This window comes from Mesoplodon densirostris, chromosome 18 (genome assembly GCF_025265405.1).
Source record: "Mesoplodon densirostris isolate mMesDen1 chromosome 18, mMesDen1 primary haplotype, whole genome shotgun sequence".
Classification (NCBI taxonomy): Eukaryota; Metazoa; Chordata; class Mammalia; order Artiodactyla; family Ziphiidae; genus Mesoplodon; species Mesoplodon densirostris.
In genome coordinates this window covers 5,505,739-5,528,612 of record NC_082678.1, presented here as the reverse complement: position 1 = coordinate 5,528,612, position 22,874 = coordinate 5,505,739, and the positions used below count along the sequence as shown (strand labels likewise).

The window sequence follows — 22,874 nt, the reverse complement described above, 5'->3', positions numbered from 1 at the left end:
GGTTAAGAATCCGCCTGCCAATGCGGGGACACGGGTTCGAGCCCTGGTCCGGGAAGATCCCACATGTTGCGGAGCAACTGGACCTGTGAGCCACAATTACTGAGCCTGTGCTCTAGAGCCCGCGTGCCACAACTACCGAGCCTGCGAGCCACAACTACTGAAGCCCGCGTGCCTAGAGCTCGTGCTCCACAACAAGAGAAGCCACCGCAATGAGAAGCCCGCGCACCGCAACAAAGAGTGGCCCCCACTTGCCGCAAGCAGAGAAAGCCCACGCACAGCGACAAAGACCCAACACAGCCAAAAATAAATAATAAGTAAACTAATTTTTAAAAAATCACACGCACACCATGATAATTCAAACTGAAAGTCCTAGACTTCTACAACTAAACCTGGATGTTTTACTCTTTACCTCAATGATTTTTCACTGTTACAAGCAGAACACAACCCTAGAAGAGAAAAGGATAGAGGCAAAAGAAAGATATGATGAAATCATATGATGAAATCCTTTCAAATATAATTTTCCTAATAAGAGCATAAGTATACATCCCCAAATGCAGCTTTTCCCCCTAATATGACTCTTTCCTCTTGTCTCAGATTATTTTTCAAAAGCCCGAAAAACATAAACTCAGAAGCCTACATACTCATAGACGACTTGATGTGGTAAATATTAGGTACCACAGGTTATGATTCCCAGTTACAGGGCAACCCAGCAGCCAAGTCCTCTCATCTAAAATGATCACAAATCAATGAGAAGTCTACTCTTGTGTGCAATCAAATAACCACATCTGTGAAAAATGGCTTCATTAAAAAGACGGCTAGAGATAACTAATGCAAGAGCAATTGTAAACATAGTACCTGAAAATCGTCCTAAACAGAGATCAGGGAATGACCTCACCAAACATCCCTGGCCCCTACCACACCCCTCAAAGCAAAGAGAAAATCCTACTATCCTGAAAGCACTGAAGTATTGGGAAGGTGGGGGAACATATATAGAAAATAGTCAACTGCAGTAAATCAGTAATAGTTCAGAGTGCTGCAGTGCTTCAAAACATAGCCAGTGATTCATAGTCAATGGGACAATCACACTTTATTTTTATTTTTTGGCCGCGCGGCTTGCGAGATCTCAGTTCCCCGAGCAGGGACTGAACCCAGGCCATGGCAGTGAAAGCCTGGAATCCTAACCACTAAGCCACCAGGGAACTCCCAAGACAATAACACTTTAGATTTAGCACTTTTTGTGACTTCATTCAGCTAAACTGTTTCAATGAAACCTGTAAAATTCTACTAGAGCTGTTTTGATAGAGCTGTTCATCTTAGAATGTAAATCTATGTCAGAGCCGACATGGCTTCCTCAGGCTGCATTTTAGCTAATAACAGCAAGACTTCCAACACCTGAGTACTAGGGTACTACACTTGGCCTCTACAACATAGCTAGGACAGGTACTATTTAGCTCCTGATCTCCAAGCGACTCACAGCAACCAAGGAGCAGCGGCAAACACCTCATTTCTAGGTGTTTTACATACCAACAATAAAAGATAACTGTTTTTCCTTCCAAGGCCTAGGGATCTACAACACAAAAAGAAGAGAATGTGCCCTCTCATATTGTCAAAGTTAAAAACAAACTTCAAATCACAGTGCTTTAACATCTCCAAAAATGATGCTGCATAAATCTAAGGCAGATAATTAGTATATTTGTTTTTAAGGCCTGAGTCAATTTTCCATTTCAAATACAAAAAACAGATTCCTGGATTTGGATAGTGAAATGATGCAGAGAAGCTCAATGTTCATAACTAATATTTCCTCCCCACCCACATATCCCAGGAACCAGTGGGTTTACAAATGTTGGCTAAAAAAATGGAGTCATACAAGGCCAAAGTTATTACCATTAGCCAGCATTTAACTACAGAAGAGAGGAGTTAATCAGATGAAGGACACACATTCTAATTTAGAAATCCAGACCAAAGCTAGACAGACTAAAACATAGTCGGAATACAAAAGCAACTTAGGATAGCAATAAATGGTTTAGAAGATCCTTCTAAAACAGAGCTTCCAAACTTGTCTGAAGATAAGACACATCCTAGGGCATTTGTTTAAAAATCAAACACAAAAAAGATTGCTGGGCCCTAATCCAGACCTACTAAAATCAGAAATTTTGCAGGAGAGAGATCTGGGAATCTGTATTTTCAATGAGCACCTTAAGTATTCTTGGTGTTAGGGAAGTCTGGAAAACAGTGCTCTAAAGGAGCATTAGCAATCAACTGCTATCTGAATGGGTTTCAGTGAAGAAAAGGTGATGAATACGCTGGTTAAACATGAATATGTCTGTGCATTTATCACACATAAACACCATCAAAATTACAGCAAAGGGATTTAAAAAAAAATTTTTTTTTTGCGGTACGCGGGCCTCTCACTGTTGTGGCCTCTCCCGCTGCGGAGCACAGGCTCCGGACGCGCAGGCTCAGCGGCCATGGCTCACAGGCCCAGCCGCTCCGCGCGGCATGTGGGATCTTCCCGGACCGGGGCAGGAACCCGTGTCCCCTGCATCGGCAGGCAGACTCTCAACCACTGCGCCACCAGGGAAGCCCAAGCAAAGGAATTTTTTAAGGCATAAACTTCAAAAAAGAAAAAAAAAACGGGGAAGGAGACAACATAAAGAGAGATGTCAACAAAATTTTGGAAGCTGGAAAGCAGATGCACTAGTGATAAATAACTTCACAGAAAGGAAAAAGCTAAATGCTTGCAGCAGTAAGAAGCAAGCAGGTTCCTACCACAGAATCTCAGAAAAGGCTCAGAAATTGGAGGCACCTAATACCTCTGGATAAAGGAGTGTAGGAGGGACTAAAACAGAATTGGTTGAAAGTCTGTATAAGAAATAAGATTCTTCCATCCTCTCTGTCCCCTCCCCCCATGATGCCTGGCAGAAGATGAGAGAAGTTGAACCAGAGGGCCTCTTGAACCAAGGGACCAGTCACAGCTAAGGGCAGCAGAGCCATAATGAAAACAGAGGGATCAAGTGAAAGTCTAATTTGTACTCAACAATGAGACCTCTTCCCCCATCCCCAGCTCTCTTCTCCCACTTGGCTCCAAAAACACCTGCTGCTGGGCTTATACTCTCTAGGCAGAAGACTGGAGCAGCCCTCTCTGAGGAAAGTGACCAGTGCCAATTCACCCTAAAATGGTGCCCACCACTTGATGAGCCAGGGCTCCACACTCAGCTTTTTAGTGCCTCATCCTTAAAAATGAATAGACATAGATAGCCAAGAATTATCAGACATTTCAAGAAAACCTCTAACATGAAAGACAGGAATCAAAGCAAACAAAACACAATTCCTGACAACATGCAAAAATATTTATATATAAAATTCCAAAGAAATTTCCTGGAAATTAAAAAAACTGATAGCAAGGACTTCCCTGGTGGTGCAGTGGTTAAGAATCCACCTGCCAATGCAAGGGACAGGGGTTTGGGCCCTGGTCCGGGAAGATCCCACATGTTGTGGACCAACTAAGCCCGCGTACCACAACTACTGAGCCTGCGAGCCACAACTACTGAGCCCGCGTGCTACAACTACTGAAGCCCGTGCACCTAGAGCCCGTGCTTCACAACAAGAGAAGCCACCACAATGAGAAGCCCGGACACCACAACCAAGAGTAGCCCCCACTCGCCACCGCAACTAGAGAAAGCCCGCATGCAGCAACAAAGACCCAACGCAGCCAATAAATAAATAATTTTTTAATTGATAGCAAATATTAAAAATACAATAGAAGAGTTGGAAGAAAAAACTAAGGCTATCCGAAAATTGAATGAAAAAAAAAATTCACAAGGGAAAAAAAATTACAGGGCCATTCTAGGAGTTTCACCATCTGGATTCCCAGAAAGGGGTTCCCAGAAAGAGAGAAGAGAGAAATAATTATCAGAGAGAGAATATATTATAAAAGATGTTAATACAAGAAAACTTCCCAAGACAGATGGAAATAAGTTGCAGACTGAAAACACCCACTGAAGGTCAACCATGATGATTTTTTTTTTTTTGGCCGCACCACTGGGCTTGTGGGATCTTAGTTCCCTGGCCAGGGATCAAACCTGGGCCCCCAGCAGTGGAAGCGTGGAGTCCTAACCACTGGACCACCAGGGAATTCCCAAGCATGATGAATTCTAATAACCATCCCAAGGCACATCACTGCATTTCAGAATACCAGGGATAAAGACAAGACCCTAAATGGGACTTCCTTGGCAGTCCAGTGATTCAGACTCTGCGCTTCCACTGCAGAGTCTTCCAGGGGGTGCAGGTAAAGACAAGACGCTAAAATCTCTCAGAGAAAAAACAGATCCCACACAAAGAATCTAGAATCAGAATAGCATCAAACTTGACAATATGATTTTTGAAAGTTAGAAAACCACAAAGGCTTAAAATTTCCAAAGAAATATGATCCCCAACATAATATTTTATATCTAATCACACTACCAACCAGCGTGAGGGTAGAAAAGAGATGATTCAGACATGCAAGACCTCAAAAAATGCACCCCCTCCTATAGACCTTTTTTCATAAACCCTCTGGAAGAGATTCTACTAACGTGTTCGAGTGTACTGAAAAGAGAAACTTTCATCCAAGTTTAGGGACAAATTAATGATTGACACTCAGAAAATCAAGCAAAAAAAAAAAAAGAAAGAAAAAAGGCAATTATTATACTTAGGGAAAAAAAGTATAAAGAAGGAAATATAATCATAGTACACAGTCAATATACTGGATGCTTTTTTTTTTCCTTCTTTTTTTTTTTTTTTTTTGCAGTACGCGGGCCTCTCACTGTTGTGGCCTCTCCCATTGCGGAGCACAGGCTCCGGACGCGCAGGCTCAGCGGCCATGGCTCACGGGCCCAGCCGCTCTGCGGCATGTGGGATCTTCCCGGACCGGGGCACGAACCTGCGACCCCTGCATCGGCAGGCGGACTCTCAACCACTGCGCCACCACGGAAGCCCTTTTTTTTCCCTTCTTTTGATAACAGTCACATCTACTCCATTCTGGACTCATGGGATAGGAGGGAGGCTGGAGGTCTAGGAACTACTTTTCCTAGAATCCCCTGTCAACGGGGCTGTGGTTTAAATTCCACTGACACAACTCATTCACTCAAGATCTGGAAGATGGAAGGAAGGTAGATGCTATTACTGACCTTCCAGGAGCAATGAGCAGGTGTGTGGCCTCCAACAGATGACAGACATGTGGTTTGCAGCAGTTTTCAATATTCTGTAAATTGCCTGCTTTGGTGTTTAAGGCAGCCAAGATTATTAATGGCTGCAGTTTCTTACAATCCCCGCAAGTGGCTTTCCCTGACCTATGCTCCCCTGGCCTTCCAATGATTTGGTAATCTGTGAAATATCAAGAATGGTTGGTTTTTCTATTTGAATCCTGATATATAACACAAAAATATACAAAATATTGATTTAATTAAGATTGTGATATATCTCTATTAGGCAGATAGCAGGAAGGGTTGAGCGTGAAAAGCAGCGTAAGAATGCAAAATTGAAAAGCAGCATAAGAATGCAAAATTCAGTGTCCACAGTAGAAATTCAATAGATATTATCTAAGAATTAAAAAACCAAGACATAACAGTGCGAGTATACTATGTAGAAACATGAAGGTAATATACATCAGGAAAAAAATACCAGAAGTATTCAAAGTGATTGAGGACAAATAAGGAGAAATGGAGCAGCTTTTTAAATTGTAAGACTTACAGTACTATTTGACTCTTTAAATGATGTATTCTTACTATATTGATTTTTTAAATTTAATTACTAAAAATCAAAAAAATCTAATACCGTATAAGCAAAACCAAGCTTCAGACTGACCAAAATTTCAAAAAAATGAGGTCAGTACTGGATCTGTTACCAATGCAGTTAAAGAGAGTAGAAAATCCCAAACAAACCAAAATAACCCGTGTCTCACTCAACTGTAATGGAAGCAGGCTGCCTAATGCAACCCGAATCTCTGGCACAGCCTGAGTGTAACCAAACAATGTTCACCACCCCAGAGCTCACTGCACCACAGGTCAAATATGGGAGGAACTTCCAGGCCACTATGAGAATTCGTGACCAAAATTTAACTGCAAAGGTAAGCACAAAAATAGAGGGATAAATCTTAAAATCAATTACCTTAGCCCCCTTTTTAAAAGGTCTTCTCCTCAATTTAATGCAACTAATTGAAAAACAAAAATAACCATCTGTTGTCAAAATATCTTTAGAAGTTCTAAGAAACTGTTAATGAGATTAAAAGACTGTTACCAGGTAGGCTGAAACCTAGTCACTGACGACAAAAAACAGCTCTTCTCACTCTAGGTTGGCCATCTCATAGTACCAGCCCTCAACTTCTGTGTGCCTTCCTTCATTTGCACACCCCAAATATAAAAGTAGAAAGCTTATACACAGAACAGTCAGAAGTAAGGAAAATCAGTGATGACAGTCTCCATTAAGAAAAGGCCTGGGCTTCCCTGGTGGCGCAGTGGTTAAGAATCCGCCTGCCAATGCAGGCGACACAGGTTCGAGCCCTGGTCCAGGAAGATCCCACATGCTGTGGAGCAACTAAGCCCATGCACCACAACTACTGAGCCTGTGCTCTAGGGCCCGCGAACCACAACTACTGAGCCCATGTGCCACAACTACTGAAGCCCGCGCGCCTAGAGCCTGTGCTCTGCAACCAGAGAAGCCACCATAATGAGAAGGCTGCAAACAATAGAGTAGCCCCCATTCGCCACAACTAGAGAAAGCCCGCATGCAGCAATGAAGACCCAACGCAGCCAAAAATAAATTAATTTTTTTAAAAAAGGCCTGAAAGAAAATTTAAGCAGATGCTCCATAAAACGTTGATCCAGACTCAACATGGAGAGAAGTGTCATGCCTCATTTCAAAGATAATATATTAAGTCCCAACTCACCACAGATAATCTTATAACAAAGCTATGACTTTCACTGAAGAGTCTCTTTCTCTCGCTGTTAACACCCTTAAGCCATCAGATACATATATGCTCCTTGCTGAAATGCTAGAAAAATTTGCACATTTTCATTCCTTGATCACTAGTGATGGTCTGCTAAACCAAGAGTCTACTTTGAGTTATGAAAACAGGGCAAGCTGATCCAATTACACAAGAAAGGTACTAAATCAAACAGGACCACCTGGGCTTTGGGGAAGAGTACTGTGATTCCTGAACAAACACCAATATAAAATATACAGCAGGGCTTCCCTGGTGGTGCAGTGGTTGAGAGTCCGCCTGCTGATGCAGGGGACACGGGTTCGTGCCCCGGTCCAGGAAGATCCTACATGCCACGGAGCGGCTGGGCCCGTGAGCCATGGCCACTGAGCCTGCGCGTCCGGAGCCTGTGCTCCGCAACGGGAGAGGCCACAACAGTGAGAGGCCCACGTACAGCAAAAAAAACACCCAAAAAACAAACAAAAAATATATATACAGCAGATATAGCAGATAAAATTGTTTTCATATATTCAGAGTTATAACGGCCCTTGAGCTACTGATTCATTTGCATGTCCAATAAGTCGTAGGCATCATGTTAAGACATATGGCCTAGATGATGGGTATGACAAATTATATTCAGTAGTTCACAATAAGAACATCTGTGTTCTCTCTCCAGCCCCATGAGGCTTACAAAAAAAACAGTCAGGGCTTCCCTGGTGGCGCAGTGGTTGAGAGTCCGCCTGCCGATGCAGGGGACACGGGTTCGTGCCCCGGTCTGGGAAGATCCCACATGCCGCGGAGCGGCTGGGCCCGTGGGCCATGGCCGCTGAGCCTGTGCTCCGCAATGAGAGAGGCCACAGCAGTGAGAGGCCCGCGTACCGCAAAAAAACAAACAAACAAACAAAAAAAACAAAAAAAAAACCCAAAAAACAGTCAATAGTCTCCAGAAGTGAAGAGGTTTTCTGTTTCCTAAATAAGCAGGTCTGGCAAACTAACAATCCCATCATCCCCCATATAAGAATTGCTCCCCAACAATCTCCAAACCAGTTCTCGAGAGCCCAAAATTTTAAGTCCTAATCCAGCCACGCAAGTTTAATTTGCAGGACCTAAAAGAAATCAAGATTAAAAGAATAGGCTTTACCCAGGAAAGTTTTTAGAAAACAAGTTCCACTGTACAGGCATCATACTTCTTTATGATATTGATGGTTTCAGCATCAACACTGGTCAACTACTACATGTGGAAAGAAGTGGCAGGAAAAAGTGTCTACTGTAAAGGTTGAGCTCAAAATTCACTATGCCATTTATCTGTATCTTTGGAGAGCTTACACTCTCTGAAGCCTTGCCTCCTATCTCTCTACTTCTCACTCCCTAAGCTCCAGACACACTGGCGCTTCCTTCAATTCTTCAAAACAGCCAAGTTCTTTCCCTCCTCAGGACCTTCACCTATGCCATTTCCTCCCCTCATCCTTTAGGTTTCAGCTTTAGAAGTCAATTCCTCAGGGACCTTCCCTGAGTGCCTGCCTTCCCAATGAACCAGGGTTAGGCTTCCCATTAGCTCTCTCCACAGCACTTATAGCAAGAGTAATTAATTATTTGTTTAATGGATGTTTCCCCCACTAGACCATAACCGCATGAGTGCAAGGTCTGAGTCAGTTTTGTTCACTGCTGTATCTCCAGCACCTACCACAGTACTTGGCACACAGCAGGAGCTCAAAAATTGTCACATAAGTGAATGACAGGGCCCAAAAAAAGCAGCGTCAGCAATTCTATTTATAATTTACCCTACAGATATAGTCACACATGCAAAGGACCAAATACATATAGTTATTCACTGGAGCACAGTTTGTAACAGCAAAAGACTGGAAACGTTAAATATCTACCAGGATAGGGCAGGTGCCCACTCTCTTTACTGCTCATGTGGAATGATGGTCAAAATAAGTTTCTTAAAAACTGCAGACAGAATTAGCAGTGTGCTACACTCGTTTAAAAAAATGCAAGAAATGGGGCTTCCCTGGTGGCGCAGTGGTTGAGAGTCTGCCTGCCAATGCAGGGGACATGGGTTTGTGCCCCGGTCTGGGAAGATCCCACATGCCGCGGAGCGGCTGGGCCCGTGAGCCATGGCCACTGAGCCTGTGCGTCCGGAGCCTGTGCTCTGCAACGGGAGAGGCCACAACAGTGAGAGGCCCGCGTTCCGCAAAAAAAAAAAAAAAAAAGCAAGAAATGTATGTATTTGCTTTACATGTACAGTATCTCTGGGAAGGATCTCAAGAAACTGATAATATTAGCTGACTCTGGGAAGACAAACTGGAATGAAGAGTAGACAAGGGTGGAGGGCAGACGACTGACTGTATACTGTTTTGTTTACCTTTCAAATTTTGGGCCACGTGAGTGTATTATCTATTTAAAAGAATAATATTTGTGAGGACTTCCCTGGTGGTCCTGTGGCTAAGACTCCATGCTCCCAATGCAGGGGACCCAGGTTCAATTCCTGGTCAGGGAACTAGATCCAACATGCATGCCGCAACCAACAGTTCGAATGCTGCAACTAAAGAGCCCGCACGCAGTAACGAAGATCCCGTGTGCTGCAATGAAGACCTGGCGCAGCCAAATAAATAAATAAATTACTTTTAAAAAAAAATAATATTTGTTAAAGACAGTCCTGTCCCTATAAGACAGTGATAGCAAGAGTTTAAATTAATCTCATACCTGGATCTTTGATGACAAACACCCTGCCTACATCTGAGCACAGGGAAGGTAGAAGTAGAAAGAAGGAAAACTCACTAGCTACAAATCTCAGCAGCTTGTCCCACAGTAGACTGTACCACTTTAGAAAATGCCTTTTTTTCTTTTTTAAACAACCAGTTGTTCCAATCTGGACTTATGGAGAATGTTTCACAGTCAGAGGGATTATTGGGAGGAAAAAAAAAGGGATTATTGGATTCAGCATTTCTATAAGCACAGAAAGCCGGTTTATGAATTTGTACCAAAGAATTATCATAAATACCAACTAAAAACAAATTACTTTCCCTCAGGGGCCTCAATCTAAATGGAGCTTAATATGAATCCACGAAGTTTAAGAAACTAAAAGTTTTTTGAAAACCAATTATTAAAATGGGGCGGACATCTACACATGTTCCTTGGATATACAGATGTGCCAAACTTCAAGACGCGCTTCAGGAAAGAAAGACCTGAGACTAGGCTGAACACAACTCCAATAATCATATTTGTTGCCACAATCAAAGCCCTGGACCAGAGTCAAAAGCTTTGGCTCTGAACCTGCATATCAGGAACAGAATACTCTGGACTAACGATGACAAGAGAAAGGTGAATCCAGGGCCACCAAGAAGAGGATTTGTTTTGGGGTTATCTCCAATGTTACAAGGGCCACTGTCACACACTGCAAGAAATGATCTTCATAATCCATTCCAAGACCTAATGGAGACACAGTTATCTTCAAATAATTATCCCCTGAAAAACAAAAGGGTAGGGACTTCCCTGGTGGCGCAGTGGCTAAGACTCCGCGCTCCCAATGCAGGGGGTCCGAGTTCGATTCCTGGCCAGGGAACTAGATCCCACATGCCGTGGAGCAACTAACAGTTCTCATGCCACAACTAAGGAGCCCACATGCAGCAACGAAGACCCGGGACAACCAAATAAATAGATAAATATTTTTTTTAAAAGGGGGGTATTCACTAAGTAGAACACATTGAAAAGGACACTTACTAAGTAGCATTAAGTATTTAGTGTAGGGCTTCCCTGGTGGCGCAGTGGTTGAGAATCTGCCTGCTAATGCAGGGGACACGGGTTCGAGCCCTGGTCTGGGAGGATCCCACATGCCGCGGAGCAACTGGGCCCGTGAGCCATGGCCGCTGAGCCTGCACGTCTAGAGCCTGTGCTCCGCAACAAGAGAGGCCGCGATAGTGAGAGGCCCGCGCACCGCGATGAAGAGTGGCCCCCGCTTGCCACAACTGGAGAAAGCCCTCGCACAGAAACGAAGACCCAACACAGCCTAAATAAATAAATAAATAAATAAACTTCTACCCCCAATCTTCAAAAAAAAAAAAAAAGTTTTCAATGTAGTCATACTAAATTGTTGTAACTTTGCCAAGCCTAAATGGCAAGTTAGAAGCCAATTCCTGGCTCCCCTATTTGATAACCTATTTGCCTCCACAGGCATGGTAAGCCAAAATATTAAGAGATCTAAGACTGACACAGACATTAGCAAATGTATCACCTTCTTTCCCTACTAACATTGTTTTTCTCCATAAAGTTCTATTCAGCATTTTAAAATACCCCTCGATAATAATACCAAGACGTGCTCGTGAGTTTAGCCTGTGGCTCCCCAGGCTCAAAAGGCTTGGGAGTGAGAGTGAGGCAGGAAAAAAAAGTGGGAAACACTCCTTCTCTCTTCCTCAATGCCTTGGACTTTCAAAGCTAGGCAAAGGCAATGATTCTGCATTTAATCACCAGATGAATAAGTAACAGATTTGAATTTAGGAGAAACATAAAGGCGTGTAAGGACATTCAGTAAAGAGTACCGCCTCCATTTCCTTGCAGAGCAGCTCTCAGGATCTGCCAATAAACCTCACTTTGACATGAAACACCCCATCCACTCTAATCTGGGCCACATCCCTCAAGAGACAGTCAACCGGAACTCTGCCAACTTCTGCTCGGGAGCTGTGTAAAGAACAGTAGCAACAAGAGCCTACTTTGAGAAGGAGATCAACAATCACACTCAAGAAGAAAAGAAGTTACTTGGCAAAGGGAAGCATGTTGCCAAAACGTTAGTCACAGCTTCAAGGTCCTGGTTTGTGTTTCTGCAACTATTCTTTGCTTTGACAGAGGCCATTCTCTGGCCCAGCAAACCCAGCTCAGCTTCTGCCCACCCTCCCCATTTGAAGCGGTCAAAAATCCTTTCAATTTGGTGGTATCAAACTGTGACACAGACAAGATGTCCACCAGAGACTGAAAAGGAGGAAGAAAGTGTGCAATTTGCCGTTTTCCACTTGGGACTGGCTCCAGTAGAGCAATGGAAACGCATGACAGGAGAGGAAAAATGGAAAACCATTCTGTGAAAGAAGCAGGCTGTACCAAAAGTCTGCCCAGAGCTCTGAGCCTCCACAACTTATTTCAATACCTTAAAAGCAAACCAAAAAGACACACTGTAGGTTGAAATGACAGCAAAATATTAAGCAAGTTTTTACCCCCAAATAAGTGTACAGATGGGTTACATCCTGATAAACCTATTGTAAACTGAAAACACTGTTAATTCGAAAAGACATTTAATACACCTAACCCACGGAACATCATAGCTTAGCCTAGCCTACCTTAAATGCGCTCAGAACACTTACATTAGCCTACAGTGGGGCAAAATCATCTAATACAAAGCCTATCTTATAATAAAGTGTTGAATATCTCACATCATTTACTGAATACTGTACTGAAAGTGAAAGACAGAATGGTTGTATGGGCACAGAATGGTTGTAAGTGTATCAGTTGGTGTGGCTGACTGGGAGCTGCGGCTGTCTGCCTCTGCTCAGCATCACAAGAGAGTATGGTGCCAAATCAGGGAAAGATCCAAACTTAAAATTCGGGGCTTCCCTGGTGGCGCAGTGGTTGAGAGTCCGCCTGCCGATGCAGGGGACGCGGGTTCGTGCCCCGGTCCGGGAAGATCCCACATGCCGCGGAGCGGCTGGGCCCGTGAGCCGTGGCCGCTGAGCCTGCGCGTCCGGAGCCTGTGCTCCGCAGCGGGAGAGGCCACAACAGTGAGAGGCCCGCGTACCGGGAAAAAAAAAAAAAAATTTAAAATTTGAAGTACATCTTCCACTGAATGCATATCACTCACACACCACTGTGAAGTTGAAAAATCTTTAATCGAACCACGGTAAGTCAGGGACCACCTGTATACCCTTCATACCTGCAGTTCTTCCTGGGGTTGGGTTGCTGAAACAGCCTGAATCAGCAGCCCACGGTTTTCAGAATTACTTCAGAACAATAGGAACACAGGTTCAAGTCCACCAGGTTACTCCCTCAATCAAAGAGCCCAAGAAGTCAAGAAAGAACATCCGAGAATTTTGTCTTCAAAAGAAACAGGACTCGTTCCTTCCCTTCTTAAAAGCCATCAGTAAAACCAGAAGACTGCACAGTTCTCAACACCTTCCACTTTCCTCTGCATTTCACCTTTGTGCTGACATCACCTAACTAATCAGTACCAACGAAGGTAAACACTACTCTGATATCAAGTGTGAGTTAGAACCTGCCCCGTCTTAAGCAAATCCACATCAGACTTCAGAAACGCCAAGACCTTCAGGAACACTTCTAAGCTAAACAAATTCACCTAAGGCCAAAGTGTTTATAGAGTATTATGCCCAAAGAAAAAGCTAGAACAGTCAAGATGCTAAAGGATTAAGAATAAAGAAGCTAAAATTGTCCACGAGCACACTGCTTCCCCAACAACTGGCAAAAAGGGCCAAAGTGACTGGACCAAAGCAAAAGGCTCAACTGTCTACAACACTATTTTTCAGTGAATTCTCAAAGACAATAAAATAGAAATAAAATACTGCATTCTGCCACATTCTCCATCAACCAACCTTATTTATTCCCAATTCTAACTTCCCCATCTCGGTCTTGATGGCAGCCAATATAATGTAACACAACAATATGAAATTTGTGGCTACTAAAAGTTGACACTGAGAAAAGTTTAAAAATTGGACATGTATCAAATCAAAACCAACTCTTCCCTGGCACACACACACAAAAAAATGTGCAAGGCTGAGAGGAAGAAACTGGGAAAGACATGTCTTCTAAATATCAATATCTCAATCCAATTTTCGGGGATCACTTCTTTGCAACCACTTTAAAGATCCCATTTGGTTAACACAATCTTTTAGAAGCAGAGAGGGATCAAACCTACATTTCCAAGGGAAAAAAATGAGACAGTTTAATGATTTGCCTCAAAGTTACTTAGTAAATCCTTAGGAGTCCTTGTTCCCTGAGGTTCTGTTCTGGTTTGTAAAAGGAGAAAAAAGTCACCCAAAACATGCCATAAGTCATTCAGAAACAAACATAGGGCAAAAATAACACCATGAAAAAGGAGGTGGATCCTGGAGGTGCCCAGAACTAAGACTTCACATCACTCCAACCTGAACCCTCAACTGCAGGTTGATCCCATGCGAACCCCAACGTTTCTCAATCCAACCTTTAACTCAAATCTGATTCCTTTTCAACTAACGTTCTCCAGATTCCCTCTAGTGTAAGCAATTTCCTCAGTTATCCCTTCAACCACTGGTTTTCACTCATCAACTCCCAAAACGTCACGGCGGCCTCCTCACCCGGAGCATCCTGTTAATTACCTGTTCCCAACAGGTCCTCCCTCCCCATCTCCCTTTTTGCGCACGGTTACCTCGTTCCTCACCCTGAGTTGTCTTACTCACCTTACCCAACCGTCAGGATCCCTTACTCTCAATAACCTTTCTCCCCTTTTCACAGTCAGCGCTCGCCCCACACCAATTCCCGACCACTCCTCCCTACTTAGATTCCCCACGCCCCACTTCTCCAGGTTCTTCAGACCAAGCCCCCACTCGCCCTCCCCTCAGGTCCCGCCCCCAGGACCCCTCTCTCCCACAGGCCCCTCCTCCAAAGTCCCCCTCTCTCCTCAAGCCCCGCCCCAATCGCCCCTCCCCCGGCTCTCCCTCCCATTCAGGTCCTCAGGTCATTTCAGCGACGGACCCACCCTCCCCGGCCTCTTCCCGACCTGGGCACAGCGGCTCCGGGAGCGAATCCTCCGCCACCTCCGCTCCGGCTCCGTCCCGTCCTGCTCGCCCCCCGGCAAGCTCCCTTTCTCGCCGCCGCCGCCCCTTTTGCCAACCCGGAAATAGATCTGCACCCACTGTCCCCAGCGTCCGCGAACAAAATGGAGGAGGGGGAAAAAGGAGGAGGGAGCAGAGCGCGAAGAGATGCTACACGCATGCGCCCCTGGAAAGCCCGCCCCTTGCCAGGGCACGTAAAGGCGGAAGTGGGCGGGTGGCCGCCATCTGGAGAAGGTCGCAGGAATTTGGTTTAGCAGCTAAAAGCAGGGAGCGCAACTTTGGCTGCGATTAGAATCACCTGGTAAGACTTGACTAAATAGTGATACTTGAGTTCCAACCCCAGAGATTCTGATTTAATTGGTCTTGTGTATGGCTAGGCATCGGAACTTTTAAAATTGCGAAAGTGGTTCTAACATGTTGCGGAGGTGGAGAATCACTGAGCTGAACATCTTTTTGAATATCTTTTTCATCCTTTTTTTTTTTTTTTTTTTTTTGCGCGCACACACACACACACACACCCCATAAATGTCCTTTCCTAATTTCGAGTTAACGAAGAACCCGCCCCAGTCAACCTTGCAAGGGCTCAGTAGTCAAGCTCCGGTTGTCACGGCAACAGAGGCAGGCCTTGTTAACAAGTTATCCTTAACGTCATCTTAGCTGCCTGACTCGAACACCTGTGAACATCCGTCTCCTCTTTACCGGGCCTGGGCTTCCTCAGTTTCCAGAGCCGGGGGTTGGTGCTGCGGACTCCCAGCTGCTTCGGTCAGGGAGAGGAATCCTGTGCCCTCCCTGGTGGGGCTGCTGTTAACTCGGTCCCAGCTGACTAAGGATCCCTCCCTAGTCCACCCACAAAAATGCTTTTCCGTTGCAGTCAACCCCATTGTCTTATATCTTCACAATGTCCTTTGGGTCTCTCCATCATCCTTATTTACGCTGAATCCGAAGTAAGGGGATAGAATTGGGACTTAGTTCTCACTACTTACTGCGTGGCCTTGGGCCGCAGCTACCCTATCTGTAAAATGGGTCTACATAATAGTGCCTGTCCCACCTGTTTCATAGGGTTGTTGGAAGGCTCAAATGAGGTAATGAATAGGAAAGCACGTGATAAACCATACGTCATTATTATTTTTGGGTTTTTTTTTTCTGTTCTGCACCACCCACTAGTCAAGTAAATATCACAACATTCACTGAGTGCCTGCTGTGGACCAGGCACTGAGCTAGGCATCAGACGATGGCTACAGAGGTGATGAAGACAGAGCCTCTGCCCTCAGGGAACTCACTGGGTGGTGGGCAGACTGGCATGTAGACAGCTGGCTGAGATACAAGTCAGCATGTGATGAGTACCATGGGGACATATGGTCTGTGAGACCTCAGACAAGGGAGTGCTTATTTTCTGCTAAAGAATGGGAGAAGATTTCGTAAATGGTTTGAACTCAGCCTGAAGGAGAAGTAGAATTTTATTGCTAATCAGAGAAGGCGGGGAACACATTCCAGGCATAGGGATCAGTAGGTGCAGAGATAAAGATTTTCAGGTATGTAGTCCTATATGCCTGAAGGCAGGGTGACTGGACCAGGGACACATGGTAGATTTAAACTCCCAGCTCTTCACCTCATCTCCATTCTGTCCCCTCCTCGCTCACTATACACTGTGCAGACCCACGTCTTTTTTTTTTAATTAATGAATTAATTAATTTTTGGCTGTGTTGGGTCTCTGTTGCGGCGAGTGGGGGCTTCTCTTGTTGTGGAGCATGGGCTCTAGGTGCGAGGGCTTCAGTAGTTGTGGCATGCAGGTTCAGTAGTTGTGGCTCACAGGCCCAGTTGCTCCGCGACATGTGGGATCTTCCCGGACCAGGGCTCAAACCCATGTCCCCTGCATTGGCAGGTGGATTCTTATCCATTGCACCACCAGGGAAGTCCCCAGACCCGCTTTCTAGTGCTGCAACGCACCAAGTGCTTCCTCCAGGCCTTTGTGTTGGTTGAGCTCTGCCTGTTCCTCATTTTTCAGGCTTTAGCTCAAATGTCCCCTCCTCAGAGGGCATTCCTTCCTTGCCCACCATAGCTAATGGAAGCCCTCCATTTTTTATCACATTACTCCATGATAAGAGCATCCGCTGGGGTGCAATACAGGAACATCTCACCTAGACTTGGAGAAATAGGTGTAGGCTTCATAAAGAAAGTAGTATCTGAGTGAGACCTGATGGGTAAATAGGAATTGGCCAGGCACAGAGGGTAAGGAAAAGCATTCCAGGGCAGAGGGAGGATACGAACAAAACAGGAAGAATCATGGCCCATTCCAAAAACTGAAAGCATTTTGATGTAGTTAGAGCAAGAACTTATGGGAGAGGCAAGAAATTTGATTGAAGAAGTAATCATAACATCTGACATTTATCAATACTTGCCATGTGCCAGGCACTGTCATAACTTCACATGTCATAACTCATTTATCCTCACGATAACTTTCTGAAGTAGGTATTGTTACCTCCATTTTACAGATAAAGAAACTGAGACACAGGAAAGTTAACCATCTTGTCCAAAGGCACATACATACAGGGACTTCCCTGGTGGTCCCGTGGTTAAGAATCCACCTTCCAATGCAGGGAACACGGGTTTGATCCCTGGTCAGGGAACTAAGATCCCACATGCCGCGGGGCAACTAAGCCCACACGCCACAACTACTGAGCCCGTGCACCACAGCTAGAGAAGCCCACGTGTTGCAACAGACCCAGGGCAACCAAAATAAAAATAATAAAATAAAATAAATATAATAGCGTAGTTAAAAAAAAAAGACACATGGGCTTCCCTGGTGGCGCAGTGGTTGAGAGTCCGCCAGCCGATGCAGGGGACACGGGTTTGTGCCCCGGTCCGGGAAGATCCCACATGCCGCGGAGCGGCTGGGCCCGTGAGCCATGGCTGCTGAGCCTGTGCGTCCAGAGCCTGTGCTCCGCAGCGGGAGAGGCCACAACAGTGAGAGGCCCGCGTACCGCAAAAAAAAAAAAAAAAAGAACGTAGGGCTTCCCTAGTGGCGTAGTGGTTAAGAGTCCGCCTGCCAATGCAGGGGACATGGGTTCGAGCCCTGGTCCAGGAAGATCCCACATGCCGCGGAGCAACTAAGCCCATGTGTCACAACTACTGAGCCCACGTGCCACAACTACTGAAGCCCGTGCTCCGCAACAAGAGAAGCCACCGCAATGAGAAGCCCACACACCACAACCAAGAGTAGCCCCCACTCGCCGAAACTGGAGAGAGCCCGCGCACAGCAACGAAGACCCAACACAGCCAAAAAAGAAAATAAATAAATACATAAATTTATTTAAAAAAAGAACATATATATGTGTATAACTGAGTTACTTTGCTGCACAGCAGAAATTAACACAACATTGTAAATCAACTATACGTCAATAAAAAATAAATTTTAAAAAAGTTATTAGTCTGAATTGACATATGCTGTGGGTATAACATGCATACCAGATTTCAGTGACTTAATACAAAAAAAAGAATGTAAAATGTCTCAATGTTTTTATATTGATTACATGTTGAAATGATATTATTTTGGATATATTGAGTTAAATAAAGTATTAAATTAACTTACTTGTTTCTTCTTTAATGTGACTACTAGAAAAATTTTAATTACAGATATGGCTCACATTATATTTGTATTGGACACTCCTCTCTAGACAGAACTAATAGCTTATACTCTATGGAGGGGATGGAGATGCAAGTAAACAAGAGCATGGGGAAACAATCAGACAAGTCAAGAATTTACAAGACATCTGTCCTAGACTTTGAAAAGTCATTGTCATTGAAAAGAAAAGAAGCTGTTCTAGATTAAGAGGCTAAAGAAATATAACAGCCGAATGCAACGCATGGACCTTGATTAAATCTGGATTTTTTAAAGTTTTCTTTTTTTTTTTTTAAATAGTTCTTTTGGTTTTTTGGGGTTTTTTTTGCGGTATGCAGGCCTCTCACTGTTGTGGCTTCTCCCGTTGCGGAGCACAGGCTCCAGACACACAGGCTCAGCGGCCATGGCTCACGGGCCCAGCCGCTCCGCGGCATGCGGGATCCTCCCGGACCGGGGCACGAACCCTTGTCCCCTGCATTGGCAGGCGGACTCTCAACCACTGCGCCACCAGGGAAGCCCTAAAGTTTTCTTAAAGATATTTTTGAGACAACCTGGGAAAATTAAATATAGACTGAATATTAGCTGATATCATGGAATAACTTGATTTTCTTAGGTGTGATAATGGTGTGGTAGACATGTAAGGGAACATCCTTATTCTTAGGAGATTTCTGCTGAGGCTTTTAGGAATGAAATGATATTAATGTTTGCAACTTACTTTCAAGTAGCTTTGGCAAAAGAAAATGTGTGTGTGTGTGTGGACAGAAAAAAAGCAAATTTAGCAAAATGTTAATCATATCATAGAGTCTAGAAAGATCTAAGTATTCATTGTACTAATCTTTCAACTTTTCTGTGTTTGAAATCTTTCATGATGAAAAGTTGGGGAAACAAGGCAAAGTAAAAAAGGAATGAATGGGACATGAGGAGGTAGAGAAAACCCTTTCAGGAAGTTTGGCCTAGAACTGGAAGTGAGGGGGTACAGAAGCTAGAGCGGGTATGTCGGGTGAAGGAAAGCGTTTGTAGGGAGTTCCCTGGTGGCCTAGTGGTTAGGATTCTGGACTTTCACTGCCGTGGCCTGAGTCCAATCCCTGGTCAGGGAACTGAGATCCCACACACACACAAAAAAGTTTGTAAAAATGGAGAGTTGAGAGGGGTTTAAACGCGTAATGGGAAAGAGCCAGTAGAAAGGCAGGGAATGAAAGATATGGTTTATTCTGGTCAAATTTCTCATGCCTGGAGATAGACCCTCTGAGAGATTCAAGATTCTACCCAGCTCTCCCCGTCCCAGGCCTCCTCCCTATTCCCAAGCGTGGTGAGACATAATCTTGGTGGCGACACCTAGTGGATTCAAGGGGCACTGCTTAAATTCTTCACTGTACACCAGATCCAGAGAGCATCTTATTACATCTTATTTATTACACGCTAAATTATTTCCACTTTTTTTTCACTGCTAAGCCAGCCTAGGAGGTGAAACATTATTAAGTAAGCTCATCCTCTCCCCATACAGCCCACAGGGCTCTCTGACCACCTCGTGTCATGAGGGGCAGCTCTCAGCGCTGAGCAATGCTCCCATGTCCACACTTTGCCCATCAAACCCTTTGCCTGCTCCAAGGACTGGGTCATCTCTTCCAAGAAGTTTTCTCTCTCTGTTTTTTTTTTTTTTGTGTGTGTGTGTGTGTACTTTTTGGCCACACCCCACAGCATGTGGGATCTTAGTGCTCAGACCAGGGATTGAACCCACACCCCCTGCATTGGAAGCACGGAGTCTGTTTTTTATTTTGGTTGCACTGGGTCTTCGTTGCTGTGCACGGGCTTTCTCTAGTTGTGGTGAGCGGGGGCTACTCTTCGTTGCGGTACGCGGGCTTCTCATTGCGGTGGCTTCTCTTGTTGTGGAGCACGGGCTCTAGGCACGCGGGCTTCAGTAATTGTGGCTCACGGGCTCTAGAGCGCAGGCTCAGTAGTTGTGGCGCACGGGCTTAGTTGCTCTGCGGCATGTGGCATCTTCCAGGGCCAGGGCTTGAACCCGTGTCCCCTGCATCGGCTGGCGGATTCATAACCACTGTGCCACCAGGGAAGTCCCTGGAAGCATGGAGTCTTAACCACTGGACCGCCAGGGAAGTTCCCCAAGGAGTTTTCTCTTATTGTCCCCCACCTCCCTATCCCCAGACGAGTAGTGAATCTCCTAGGCTGAACTCCTAGAGCATTTATCATCCTGTGTCTTGTCCCCTTCTTACGGCTCCTATTTCAAACAACCTAATTTACTCATTCAGCAAATACATATTGAGTGTCTTCTTGGTGCCAAGTACTGTTCTAGGTTCTGAAGAGTGAACAAGAGAGACTCATGGAGCTAACATTCTGGGGGCTGGAGGAGCAAATACACAAAGAAGAGTAGATGACGTCAGGTAGCGATGAGAGCCTTGAAGAAAACACAGGAGGATTAGGGGAGAGAGAGTGGGGGGTGTGCAGGGGTGGGATCAGAATAGTCAGGAAAGGCTCAGGGGAGGGCAAAGGTAAAATCCCTGAGACAAGAATGAGTGTTATGTGTTTTAGGAACAGTAAGGCAGTCAGCGTGGCTGGGGTGGGATGAGTGAGAGAAGGGAGAGGAGGTGAGATCAGAGAGAGAGAATTTTGATTTTTCATCTAAGTGTTATCAAAAACAGAGGAGCGTTATAATAATCGGAATTGTTTTAGTTGAACTGTAACATTACAGTGAAATGTATAAATCTCAATGGACACACACACACACACACAGGTGTAACCACATCCAGGTCAAGATACAGAACATTATGCTCATAGCAGCACTATTTGCAGTAGCCAAGACATAGAAGCAACCTAAATGTCCATCAACGGATGAATGGATAAAGAAGATGTGGTACATATATACAATGGAATACTACTCAGCCATAAAAAATAATGAAATATTGCCATTTGCAGCAACATGGATGGACCTGAGATTATCATACTAAGTGAAGTAAGTTAGACAAAGACAAATATCATATGATATCACTTATATGTAGAATCTAAAAAAATGATACAAAGCAACTTATTTACGAAACAAAAATAGACTCACAGACATAGAAAACAAACTTATGGCTACCAAGGGGGAAAGTGGGGGAGAAATAAAGTAGGAGTTTGGGATTAACAGATATACACTACTATATATAAAATAGATAAACAACAAGGACCTACAGTATAGCACAAGGAACTATATTCAATATCTTTAATAACCTATAATGGAAAAGTATATATATATATACACATACATATATACATATGTATACGTACATATATGTATATGTATATATGTATGTGTATATATATAACTGAATCACTTTGCTGTACACCTGAAACTAAACACGACATTGTAAATCAACTATACTTCAATAAAAAAAAATACAGAACTTTTTTTTTAAACCAGGGAATTTCCCAGGGCATATTTTTTAAAATTAATTTATCTGGCTGTGTCGAGTCTTAGTTGCAGCACGTGGGCTCTCTAGTTGTGGCACAAGGGCTTAGTTGCCCCGCAGAATATGTGGGATCATAGTTCCCTCACCAGGGATCAAACCCTCATCCCCTGCATTGGAAGGCGGATCCTTAACCACTGGACCACCAGGGAAGTCCCTGACACAGAACACTATTATCACCACAGAGGGCTTCTTCACACCCCTTCAATACTCTCTCCCACCCCATGAGTAACCACTATTTTCACTCCAGTCCCCATAATTTTGCCTGTTTTTTAACTTCTCTAAACAGAATTATACAGTGTGTAGTCTATATGTCTGGCTTTGTTTACTCATTATTATGTCTATGAGATTCATTTACACAGGTAGTAGTCATTTGTTCCTTTTTATTGCTATGTAATATTCCATTATAAGAATATACTACAATTGATTTGTCCATTCACCTGTTGAAGGATACTTGGGTTTTTTCCAACTTCTTTATCATGAATATACACCTAGGAATGGAAATGCTAGGTCACAGGTACGGTGTACATTTAGTTTTAGTAGATATAACCAAACAGTATTCCAAACTGGTTGTACCAATTTAGACTCCCGCCAGCTGCTCCGCATCCTCACTGACACCTGGTATCGCTGCTCTTTAAGTTTAGCCATACATTATCTGATTTAGGTTTGTAAAAGAGCGCCTTGGCTGCAGGGTGGCGACCCAGCGGGTGGGGTTAAGAGCAGGTTGGAGAGAGGAAACCGAGAGCCCAGGTCGGAGGCTAGTGCAGTCGTCCAGGGAAGACATGAAAGTGTCTGGACTGGGTGGTAATAGAGAAATCGTAGAGAAGTGGACTGATCAGGTTGTGTTCTGGAGTTGTAGCCGCCGGGCCGGGCTGATGACATGAGTGAGGGATGAGGGAAAGAGGCATCGAGGGTGAGTCTTAGATTCTTGCCTGGAAAACTTGGGTGGATGAGAGGACCATTTTCTGAGATGCAGAAGACTGAGGGAGTAACTGACGCAGGATGAGGGACGGTCAAGGGCTCACGTG

General features: G+C 44.4%; 1 protein-coding gene across 1 annotated transcript in view; it reads right to left on the bottom strand.

The window, feature by feature from the left end:
• WIPF2 (WAS/WASL interacting protein family member 2) overlaps positions 1 to 14,856 on the bottom strand; it is a 40,844-nt gene extending 25,988 nt beyond the window's left edge. Inside the window, exon 1 of the mRNA XM_060080673.1 lies at positions 14,712 to 14,856. The gene's annotated coding sequence lies outside the window, so the exon portion shown is untranslated. The remainder of the gene's footprint in view (positions 1 to 14,711) is intronic.
• Positions 14,857 to 22,874: the final 8,018 nt, after the last annotated feature.